The sequence below is a fragment of the Salvelinus alpinus genome, chromosome 13, assembly GCF_045679555.1.
Source record: "Salvelinus alpinus chromosome 13, SLU_Salpinus.1, whole genome shotgun sequence".
Lineage (NCBI taxonomy): Eukaryota > Metazoa > Chordata > Actinopteri > Salmoniformes > Salmonidae > Salvelinus > Salvelinus alpinus.
The window spans coordinates 5,476,259-5,488,358 of NC_092098.1; positions in this window are offsets into that span (position 1 = coordinate 5,476,259).

Genomic DNA, 12,100 nt, shown 5'->3' on the forward strand with positions numbered 1-12,100 from the left:
GAGTTGTATGGCATTGAAGCTTGTCTGAATTGTTGTTAACACAGTGTCCAAAGAAGGGCCAGAAGTATAGAGAATGGTGTCGTCTGAGTAGAGGTGGATCAGAGGCTCACCAGCAGCAAGAGCGACATCATTGATGTATACAGAGAAGAGAGTCGGTCCAAGAATTGAACTCTGTGGCACCCCCATAGAGACTGCCAGAGGCCCGGACAACAGGCCCTCCGATTTGACACACTGAACTCTATCAGAGAAGTAGTTGGTGAACCAGGCGAGGCAATCATTTGAGAAACCAAGGCTATCGAGTCTGCCGATGAGGATGTGGTGATTGACAGAGTCGAAAGCCTTAGCCAGGTCAATGAATACAGTATTGTTTCTTATTGATGGCGGTTAAGATATTGTTTAGGACCTTGAGCGTGGCTGAGGTGCACCCATGACCAGCTCTGAAACCAGATTGCATAGCGGAGAAGGTATGGTGGGATTCGAAATGGTCGGCCAGCCGTAGAAAAATGCTTATTGAAACTCTCAATTATAGTGGATTTATCGGTGGTGACAGTGTTTCCTATCCTCAGTGCAGTGGGCAGCTGGGAGGAGGTGTTCTTATTCTCCATGGACTTTAGTGTCCCAGAAAATTTTTGAGTTTGTGTTGCAGGAAGCAAATTTCTGCTTGAAAAATCTAGCCTTGGCTTTTCTAACTGCCTGTGTATATTGGTTTCTAGCTTCCTTGAAAAGTTGCATATCACGGGGGCTGTTAGATGCTAATGCAGAACGCCATAGGATGTTTTTGTGTTGGTTAAGGGCAGTCAGGTCTGGAGAGAACCAAGGGCTATATCTGTTCCTGGTTCTAAATTTCTTGAATGGGGCATGCTTATTTAAGATGGTGAGGAAGGCATTTAAATGAAAAAAAACAGGCATCCTCTACTGACGGGATGAGATCAATATCCTTCCAGGATACCTCGGCCAGGTCGATTAGAAAGGCCTGCTCGCTGAAGTGTTTCAGGGAGCGTTTGACAGTGATGAGTAGAGGTCGTTTGACCGCTGACCCATTACGGATGCAGGCAATGAGGCAGTGATCGCTGAGATCTCGGTTGAAAACAGCAGAGGTGTATTAGAGGGCAAATTGGTTAGGATGATATCTATGAGGGTACCAGTGTTTACGGATTTGGGGTTGTACCTGGTGGGTTCATTGATAATTTAAGTGAGATTGAGGGCATCAAGCTTAGATTGTAGGATGGCTGGGGTGTTAAGCATGTTCCAGTTTAGGTTGCCTAGCAGCACGAGCTCTGAAGATAGATGGGGGGCAATCAGTTCACATATGGTGTCCAGAGCACAGCTGGGGGCAGAGGGTGGTCTATAGCAGGCGGCAACAGTGAGAGACTTGTTTTTAGAGAGGTGGATTTTTAAAAGTAGAAGTTCAAATTGTTTGGGTACAGACCTGGATAGTAGGACAGAACTCTGCAGGCTATCTTTGCAGTAGATTGCAACACCGCCCCCTTTGGCCGTTCTATCTTGTCTGAAAATGTTGTAGTTAGGGATGGAGATTTCAGAATTTTTGGTTGTCTTCCTAAGCCAGGATTTAGACACAGCTAGAACATCCGGGTTGGCAGAGTGTGCTAAAGCAGTGAATAAAACAAACTTAGGAAGGAGGCCTCTAATGTTAACATGCATGAAACCAAGGCTATTACGGTTACAGAAGTCATCAAAAGAGAGCGCCTGGGGAATAGGAGTGGAGCTAGGCACTGCAGGGCCCGGATTCACCTCTACATCACCAGAGGAACAGAGGAGTAGGATAAGGGTACGGCTAAAAGACTTGGTGCTCCGGTACCGCTTGCTGTGTGGTAGCAGGGAGAACGGTCTATGACTAGGGTGGCTTGAGTCTGACAATTTTTTTATCATTTAAAAAAATAGTAATTTTGGATAATTGGAGATGGAAGGGAGTTCCATGCAATCATGGCTCTGTATAATACTGTGTGTTGCTGTGAATTCGTTTTGGACTAAGGGAATTCGTTTTGGACTATGGTGGCATATCTTGTGGTGTATGTATGGGTGTCTGAGCAGAAAGTTGTTTGATTATGCAGACAATCTGGAATTTTCATCAAAGTACACTGCTAAAAAAAATAAAGGGAACACTTAAACAACACAATGTAACTCCAAGTCAATCACACTTCTGTGAAATCAAACTGTCCACTTAGGAAGCAACACTGATTGACAATAAATTTCACATGCTGTTGTGCAAATGGAATAGACAAAAGGTGGAAATTATAGGCAATTAGCAAGACACCCCCAATAAAGGATTGGTTCTGCAGGTGGTGACCACAGACCACTTCTCAGTTCCTATGCTTCCTGGCTGATGTTTTGGTCACTTTTGAATGCTGGCGGTGCTTTCACTCTAGTGGTAGCATGAGACGGAGTCTACAACCCACACAAGTGGCTCAGGTAGTGCAGCTCATCCAGGATGGCACATCAATGCGAGCTGTGGCAAGAAGGTTTGCTGTGTCTGTCAGCGTAGTGTCCAGAGCATGGAGGCGCTACCAGGAGACAGGCCAGTACATCAGGAGACGTGGAGGAGGCCGTAGGAGGGCAACAACCCAGCAGCAGGACCGCTACCTCCGCCTTTGTGCAAGGAGGAGCACAGCCAGAGCCCTGCAAATGACCCCCAGCAGGCCACAAATGTGCATGTGTCTGCTCAAACGGTCAGAAACAGACTCCATGAGGGTGGTATGAGGGCCCGACGTCCACAGGTGGGGGTTGTGCCTCTGGAGGAGGTGGTCCTCCTCCAGAGATAGTTTCCCCCTCTCTTATCTGCTGGTTCCATACTCTCTCTTATAGGGGAAAGAGAATATCTCATTAGTACCGTCAGCTGTGCTTAATTGCCTATGGTTACCTTGTCTCACATGCCCTGTTGGGCTACTATCCGTGAGCCCAGCCTGCCCTCTGGTGGTCCTTCCACAATGTATACACACAAACTATCTAGATCAAATAGGGGAGAGGCGCTGTGCCATGAGGTGTTGCTTTATCTGTTTTTTGAAACCAGGTTTGCTGTTTATTAGAGCAATATAAGATGGAACGGAGTTGCAATAATTAAATAATGGCTCTATATAATAATGGCCCTATATAAAATGCTTTCTTGGATTTGTTTTGAATTTGGGGACTGTAAAAAGACCCCTGGTGGCATGTCTGGTGCTGTAAGTGTGTGTGTCAGAGCTGTGTGTAAATTGACCATGCAACACATTAATGTTTCTTATAAAAAGAATGGCATGCATAGTATTTATATCAACCCTCTGACTACAATGAATAGCAAGACGTGCCGCTCTGTTCTGGGCCAGCTGCAGCTTAACTAGGTATTTCCTTCTCGCACTGGACCACATGACTGGAGAATAATCGAATTAGACAAAACTTGAACCTGCAGAACTTTTGGAGTGTGGTGTCAAAAAAGCAGAGCATCTCTTTATTACGAACTGACCTCTCCCCATCTTTACAACCATTGAATCGATATGTTTTGACCATGACAGTTTATAATCTAAAGTAACGTCAAGTAATTTAGTCTCCTCAACTTGCTCAGCAGCCACACCATTCATTACCATATTCAGCTGAGGTCTAATACCAAATACAATGCTCTTAGTTTCAGAGATGTTCAGGACCAGTTTATTACTGGCCACCCATTCCAAAAGGCTACATATATTAATATGGGCTATTTTCAGCCCTTTCCTGGTTAGCTTATCAGAGACATAATACTGAAAAGAGCAAACAAAGCAAGAGAAAGAAAATACATTCAGCAGTCCATTAATCGATTGGTGTGTGTGTATGTGCTGCGGGGTTAAAGCTACGAACCCATAGGATTGGCTCTCTCATCCCCTCCAGGCTTCTGGGAGGGAGGGTGGACAATGAGCCTGTCATAGCGGATGTAAGCAATGTTCTCACGCGCTCTGGCAGCTTTCATGGCTGGAATCAGTTGTTTCCTCCTCTGGCACACAGCTTCAGGATTGTCCTCGTTGAGGAAGATATACGTTCCTCTCAAGTTCTTGGCTCTTTCCAGAACAGCTACCTTGTCCTTGAAAATCAGGAACATGACCACTATCGGCCTGGGCCTGTCACCTGGGCCGGTGGAGGGTTTTCCAGTCCTGTGGGTGTGCTCCACCTCAATCTTCTTGTGGTCCATCTTCAATTTATCAGAGATCATTTCCTTCACTTTGTCCTCGGACTCCGTCCAGGTCTAATGTGGAAATTCTGCAATTCAGTCCACAGCCATGTTGCTCCGCCTTGATTGTCTCTCAGTATTTATCCGTCATTGTTATCATGGATTCTCACACAGAACTGATGTCTCTCAATGACTTACAGATTGCTGTCATCTTGCCGTTCTCCTGTTTCAACTCACTTCAAACTGTTCTTCAGGTCCTGTACCTCTCTGGTCAGGTCGTCCATTCTTTTATTAGTTGACACCAGTATTTGGACAAAACACAACACTATTTTCTTGTTGTTGTAACAACTGCTTGTAGAACTCTTTCTGTTCGTTTAAAAGATTTTTCCCGTGTGATAGAGAGACACCACTGTCCTCAATGATACTCCCGCCGGCTTTGGTCTTTGTCATGGCTAGCAACGTAGGTTACAGTGTTACTCCTTGCGGTTCCAGACAGGGCAGGTCACATGGAAGGTTGAAAACAACAAACAGCAGGGATCTAGACAGCCACAATGGCTAACCGCATTGCGGGCTGCTTTCAAGCCCTCAAGAAAACCCAGCTAGCTTGATAAGCAGCTAGCTAGCAGCTAGGCTAGCTGAAACCCTAAATACCTCCTCAGACCCATCCTTAGTTAGCAGGATCACTGGACAGACACTAGCAGTCCCAGCAACTGATGCCAACTGCGTTGCGGGATCCAAACTAAAAAGTTAGCTTGCTACTAAGAAATTTCCAATACACTTTCAAAACAACAAAAAAATTACTTTTTCAAAACAACAAAACCAAGCTCTTCCTCGTGCCGCGTTCAACCGGAAGTGGTGATGTTAGTTCTGCATGTGCATTTAAGAGCAATGTGTGCTGCTCTGTTTTGAGCCACCTGCAGCTTTGCTAGGTCTTTCTTTGCTCCACTTGACCATATTACCAGACAGTAATAAGAAGGAACAAGACCAGAGCAAACCTCTTAAGGATCTGCCCATTTTGTTCAATTTTCACTTAAAAAATGACATACCCAAATCTAACTGTCTGTTGCTCAGGACCTGAAGCAAGGATATGCATATTCTTGATACCATTTGAAAGGAAACACTTTGAAGTTTGTGGAAATTTGAAATTAATTTACGAGAATATAACACATTAGATATGGTAAAAGAAAGAGCTGGCAGCAAGAGAAAGGCCATAATGTATTACTCCAGCCCAGGCGCAATTTCGATTTTGGCCACTAGATGGCAGCAGTGTATGTGCACAGTTTTAGACTGATCCAATGAACCATTACACATCTGTTCAAAATATTGTATCAAGACTGCCCAAATGTTCCTAATTGGTTTATTAATACATTTTCAAGTTCATAATTGTGCACTCTCCTCAAACAATAGCATGGTATTATTTCACTGTAGCTACTGTAGATTGGACAGTGCAGTTAGATTAACAATAATTTAAGCTTTCTGTCCATATCAGATATGTCTATGTACTGGGAAATGTTCATGTTACTTACAACCTCATGCAAATCACATTAGCCTACGTTAGCTTGACCGTCCCGCAGGGGACACGCTGATCCTGTAGAGGTTTTAAAGGTTAATTAAACAACATTCTTAGAAAGTTCTATCAACATTACTTGTTTTTTCTTGTGGCTTTATGGAAAGTTTTCTTAATGTTCTGAGAACATGACTTTCAAATAGAACCACGAGGAAACCTGCAGAAAACATTATGCTAAAGTACTGAAATTCCCACAGAAGAACGTTGATTCTTAATATTCTCTGTACGTTCTGAGAACATGACTTTAAATAGAACCATGAGGAAACCTGTAGGTAACATTATGCTGAAGTACTGAAATTCCCACAGAAGAATGTTGCTACTTAAAGTTCTCTGAACTATTTGAGAATATTACCAATGACAAACCAATTGGAGAACATTCCTAGACCATTGCCAAAATGTAAATGCAATGTAATCATGTTTGATCATTTCGGAAACATTCTGTTAAATAAAATACCAAGAAAATTGACTTTTTTTGTCAAGTTACTTAAATGTGCTGAGAACGTTCCAAAGCAAGCAACTATCCTGCACCATTTCCAGAAATGTGTGGGAAAGTTGTATGCAAAATAACCATAGGACAACCACACTCTCATCAAGCTCTAAGAAACATATGGTTCTCGGAACGTTATGTGCTAGCTGGAAGATATTTCATCCCTAATAATCTTGATGAATATACTATCTTTCAACAGGCACATGCTTAAACTCCTTCTGCGGCTCTTATGAGTGTGCGAGTACTGGGAGAGAAAATAAACACAGGTGTGTGGTCCGAAATGACTATATTACCTATTATAGAACTGACAGTGATATCCACTAGTGACTGAGATTAGGAAGTAATCAATCCTAGTGTAAACAATATGAGGATAAAAAAATAATAGTCCCTCCAATCTGTGTGCATTAAACTCCAGATGTCTTTTAAACCTAGGTCTTCAGCTAGTAGTCTTATTGCAGCTGCAGATTTACCCTCCACACTATTTCTCAGCTGAGACTTGTCCAGATCTTTGTCTCGGATCTGATTGAAATCGCTCCCCCCAATATTATTGAGATGTCTCCCAATTCTAAAACAGTTTGAGATAACCCATGACAAATATTGAGCATGTTTGCAATAGGTGCATATATATTGCATAGAACAACTGATGTTCCCATCAAGAGCCCACACACTATTATATAGAGACCGTCTCAGAACATTCGTTTCTGTAAAGTTGACAGTCTTGTGTATGAGAACAGATACCCCTTGTTTTTACCTGTACCTGGGTTAGAGAAAACCTTTTATTCAAATGTGTCTCCTGGACAAAAGCTATATCAGCTTTTGATTCATTGAGATATGCTAACGTTTTCTATTTATTGATTATATGATTATCCTCTTCGAAAATTCCAGCTGGTTACTTTTCATTCAGCTCTGTCAATAGCTAGGTTTCTATCCAATTGGCAACAGATTTTCATGCAAATATTTCAAAATCGTCATAAAAACTATGTGCACATTTTCCCACCAGATAAGAAGCTATGCGTGATGACGTATTGCACATAAAAATACATTTTGCGGTTAAATTCGCATTTACCAAATAAAAAATACTAGTTAAATGGATTTCCATCGTATTTTCAACTCTACTGATGGTTTTCTCACTAAAACTGTTGCGTTATATAGCGCACGTCTAGCCTACATGATGAGATTATTACGGACAAAAGAGCAAAATCATTTTTATTTGGAATGTGTCACCAGAATAAGAATCTCGATAATAACTGGAAAGGAGCATCAAGCTCATCACCATGCAGTTTCACCACCATGTGAAGTTCATCATAATTGATTTAATCTGTAGCCTAATAAACTGCATGCTTTCCAGATGATTCGTAGTGGGAGGACCACACGACATGTCATCGCGTGACTCCAAGTTTACTTCGATATTATGGTTATTATATCAATACCTGCGCATAAAAGGATTTCCACAGACATTTCGCAATTCATTTTACCGACACAAAATATCCCACCTTGTCTAGAGTAATGTATTCTGTCGACATTATGGAAAATGGACCTAAAAATGTTCTGTTTCCATCAACCCTGTCATGACATTTTTTACCCAACATGCCCTTTACTCGCATAACAAGGTTGGATGGAAACCTGATTATTGAGATATAAAGAGGTCATATTAATCATATGTTATCGTACAGTATATGAGTACATCAGAAAATATAAGAAAATACATATAAAAACGGTACACATATCCAACAGTAAAACTAAGTAAAGTACCAGCCAAACCTAAGGAGCTGGGGAGAAACCAAACCAAGACCTACAGTGCATTCGGAAAGTATTCAGACCCCTTGACTTTTTCCACATTTTGTTAAGTTACAGCCTTATTCTAAAATCGATTAAATAAATTGTTTCCCTCGTCAATCTATACATAATACCCCATAATGACAAAGTGAAAACAGCTTTTTAGAATTTTTTGCTAATGTATTAAAAACAGAATACCTTATCTACATAAATATTCAGACACTTTTCTATGAGACTCCAAATTGACCTGTTTCTATTGATCATCCTTGAGATGTTTCTGCAACTACACACCTGTCTATATAAGTTCCCACAGTTGACAGTGTATGTCAGAGCAAAAACCAAGCCAAGAGGTTAAAGGAATTGTCCGTAGAGCGCCGAGACAGGATTGTGTCGACGAACAGATCTGGGGAAGGGTACCAAAAAATGTCTGCAACATTGAAGGTCCTCGAGGATAACAGTCGCCTCTATCATTCTTAAATGGAAGAAGTTGGGAACCACCAAGACACTTCCTAATTCTGCCCGCCCGAGCCAAACTGTGCAATCGGGGGAGAAGGATCTTGGTCAGGGAGGTGACCAAGAACCCGATGGTCACTCTGACAGAGCTCCAGAGTTCTTCTGTGGAGATGGGAGAACCTTCCAGAAGGACAACCATCTCTGCAGCACTCCACCAATCAGGCCTTTATGGTAGAGTGGCCAGACGGAAACCATTGAAGATTGAACTCTGTGGCCTGAATGCCAAGCGTCACGTCTGGAGGAAACCTGGCACCATCCCTATGGTGAAGCATGGTGGTGTCAGCATCATGCTGTGTGGACGTTTTTCAGCGGCAGGTACTAGGAGACTAGTCAGGAACGCCGCAAAGTACAGAGAGATCCTTGATGAAAACCTGCTCCAGACCTCAGACTGGTGTGAAGGTTTATCTTCCAACAGGACAACAACCCTAAGCACACAGCCAAGACAACGCAGAAGTGGCTTCAGGACAAGTCTCTGAATGTCCTTGAGTGGCCCAGCCAGAGGCCAGACTTGAACCCGATCTAATATGTCTGGAGAGACCTGAAAATAGCTGTGCAGCGATGCTCCCCATCCAACCTGACAGAGCTTGAGAGGATCTTCAGAGGAGAATGGGAGAAACTCCCCAAATACAGGTGTGACAGGCTTGTAGAGCCATACCCAAGAAGACTCAAGGCTGTAATCGCTGCCAAAAGTGCTTCAAAAAAGTACTGAGTAAAGTGTCTGAATACTTATGTAAATGTGATATTTCATTTTTTTTTTTTTTTTTTTACATTTGTAAAAAATGCTAGAAACCTGTTTTTGCTTTGTCATTATGGGGTATTGTTTGAAGATTGATGAGGGGAAAAAACAATATAATCCATTTTAGAATAAGGCTGTAAGGTAACAAAATGTGGAAAAAGTCAAGGGGTCTGAATACTTTCCGAATGCACTGTAAATGGAATTTATAAATTTAAGAGAGTCACCCTAATTTGACTCTCCGACAACCTGACACTCTATGCATCTGCAATACCCATATCAGTTATAGTAGGCTTTTTGAAGGCTTTCTGTCACATAAGTAGAGCCCTGTATTTTGGATGATCATGTCACATGACCTGGATTTTAAACTTTATTTAAAGCCTCTTCATCAACTTTTCATTATAAGACAGATGGCCCAGCACCATTCTCAGACAACTGCTTTACTTTTTGGTCTAATTTCCATTTCTGAAAATTAGACCCCCCCACAAATCCAACTCCAGTAACTTAAATTAGGAGAGAGGCTATAAAAGAAAAAAGATAAAGATGACTCATTCCAGTAGGCCAATAACTCTACCTATATTCTAAACCAACATGGTAAGAAATAATCATAGCAATGGCTAAAATAAATAACTTTATTTGACAGTCCTTGATGGTCCTGATTCCAACAGAATTCTGGATTCAACAGTCCTCCCTGGTGGTGCATCTCTGGATGAAGGCTGATGCTTCATCTGGTGAGTCAAACTTGTGCTTGATCTCCAGTATAGCAGGGAAATGCAGAACTAACTCAATCCCCCACCATTTCAGATCTGTTTTCACCTGTTTAAAGGCCATCCTCTGGTCTGCAAAGCTGAGTGTGCAAAGCTGAGTGTGCAAAGCTGTCATCAAGGAAAAGGGTGGCTATTTGAAGAATCTAAAATATACTTTGAGTTGTTTAACACTTTTGTGGTTACTACATGATTCCATATGTGTTATTTCATAGTTTTGATGTCTTCACTATTATTCTACAATGTAGAAAATTTAAAAAACAAAAAACAAAGAACAACCCTTGAATGAGTAGATGTTCTAAAACTTTTGACCGGTAGTGTATTTAAAATCATGTTCTCAGGACATTTAAGATAATGTCTGTGAGTTTAACAGAACTGATATGGCAGGCGAAACCCTGAGGACAAACCATCCCCCAAAAATACAATTTCAGCCTACCACTGTTTCCAATGGCTTTCATGTTTGTTATGAGGCGAAGTCCTCCCAGATTGCAGTTCCTAGGGCTTCCACTAGATGTCAACAGTCTTTAGAAAGAGTTTCAGGCTGGGTTTTGGAAAAATTAGCTAGAAGTTGTAGTTTTTCTAAGTGGCTCCCATTTTGGCTCTAGTTTTTTCCATGCGCGTGGATGAAACACGTTCTTTGTTATTTATCTCCGGTAATGAACATACTATTCTCCGTCTTAAATTTTATCGTTTATTTACGTATTAGGGTACCTAAGGTTTGATTATAAAAGTTGTTTGACTTGTTTGGATAAGTTTATTGGTAACGTTTGGGATTCATTTTGTATGCATTTTGAAGGAGGGAAACCGGTGGATTATTGACTGAAGCGCGCCAGCTAAACAGAGTTTTTATGGATATAAAGAAGAACTTTATCGAACAAAAGGACCATTTGTGATGTAACTGGGACCTTCAAAGGTAAGGCATTTATTATATCGCTATTTCTGACTTTCGTGGCGCACCTGCCTGGTTGAAATATGTTTTTCATGCTTTTGTATGCGGGGCGCTGTCCTCAGATAATCGCATGGTGTGCTTTCGCCGTAAAGCCTTTTTAAAATCTGACACAGCGGCTGGATTAACAAGAAGTTAAACTTTATTTTGATGTATAGCACTTGTATTTTCATGAATGTTAAATATTTATATTTCTGTCATTTCAATTTCACGCTCTGCAATTTCACCGGATGTTGTCGAGGTGGGTCGCAAGCGGAACGCCTGCGCTAGAAAGGTTAAAAAACAAGGCATGTTAGCTCTATACTGATGGTGCAGTGGACAAATTCCCATGGATAGAGAACCGAAGACCTTGGGTTCAAATCTTACTCATTGTTTTAAATCTCACTGATGCTGTGCCACAATATATAAATATATTTTTGCATGATTAATGCCTAAGGAAATTAGTTTCCATGTGTCCTATTTCTGCTTGGTGTTCAAAACAGTTCAACTAAGCTAGCAATGTTGTTGAAACATGTTCTCAAAACGTTATTTATCTACCTTCATATATTCTATAATTTCCGTTCTGAGAATGTTAATAAAATCTTCCAGGAAAACTTTCAGGGAACCATAGTAAAATGTTCTCAGAACCTCCCTGCAGCCTACAAATAAATGAACGTTCCCAGAACAGGCAGAATTTTGACCTCCGTTTTCAGAACGTTTTACCCATCAGGTAACTCATGGCTTTGTTCCCAGAAACAATGGGAAACCGAAAACGTATGTTCCCACAACTTCCAAGGAGCCAAATGTGCTAGCTGGGCTGCCATGTCTTCTTTCTCTTCCTCTTACTGCCTGGAAAATATCCTCCTTCCCCTAACGCAGCATGTTGACCATGTTGTTCCAGCATGGTCAGAATCTCCTGTAGGTTGGGGTATCATGTCCTTGTTTTCTGCCATCTCAGGACCGCCCAAGATTTTAATATTATCTCTGTTATCCAAATGATACATTTTTGCATTTCTTTCTGGATTTCTTCTATCTGGTCTTTCACTGTGATGGCAGCATTTTCCAATGTTGCTATACGGTCCTTTGCTTCGCCAACACGGTTGCTCAGCGTATACATTTCCCCCTCATTTTTTCCATCGTGGTCTTAATTTCTGATGATTCTTATTTTGCAGGGACACACAAATTGCTCAGATTTCTGAGGCA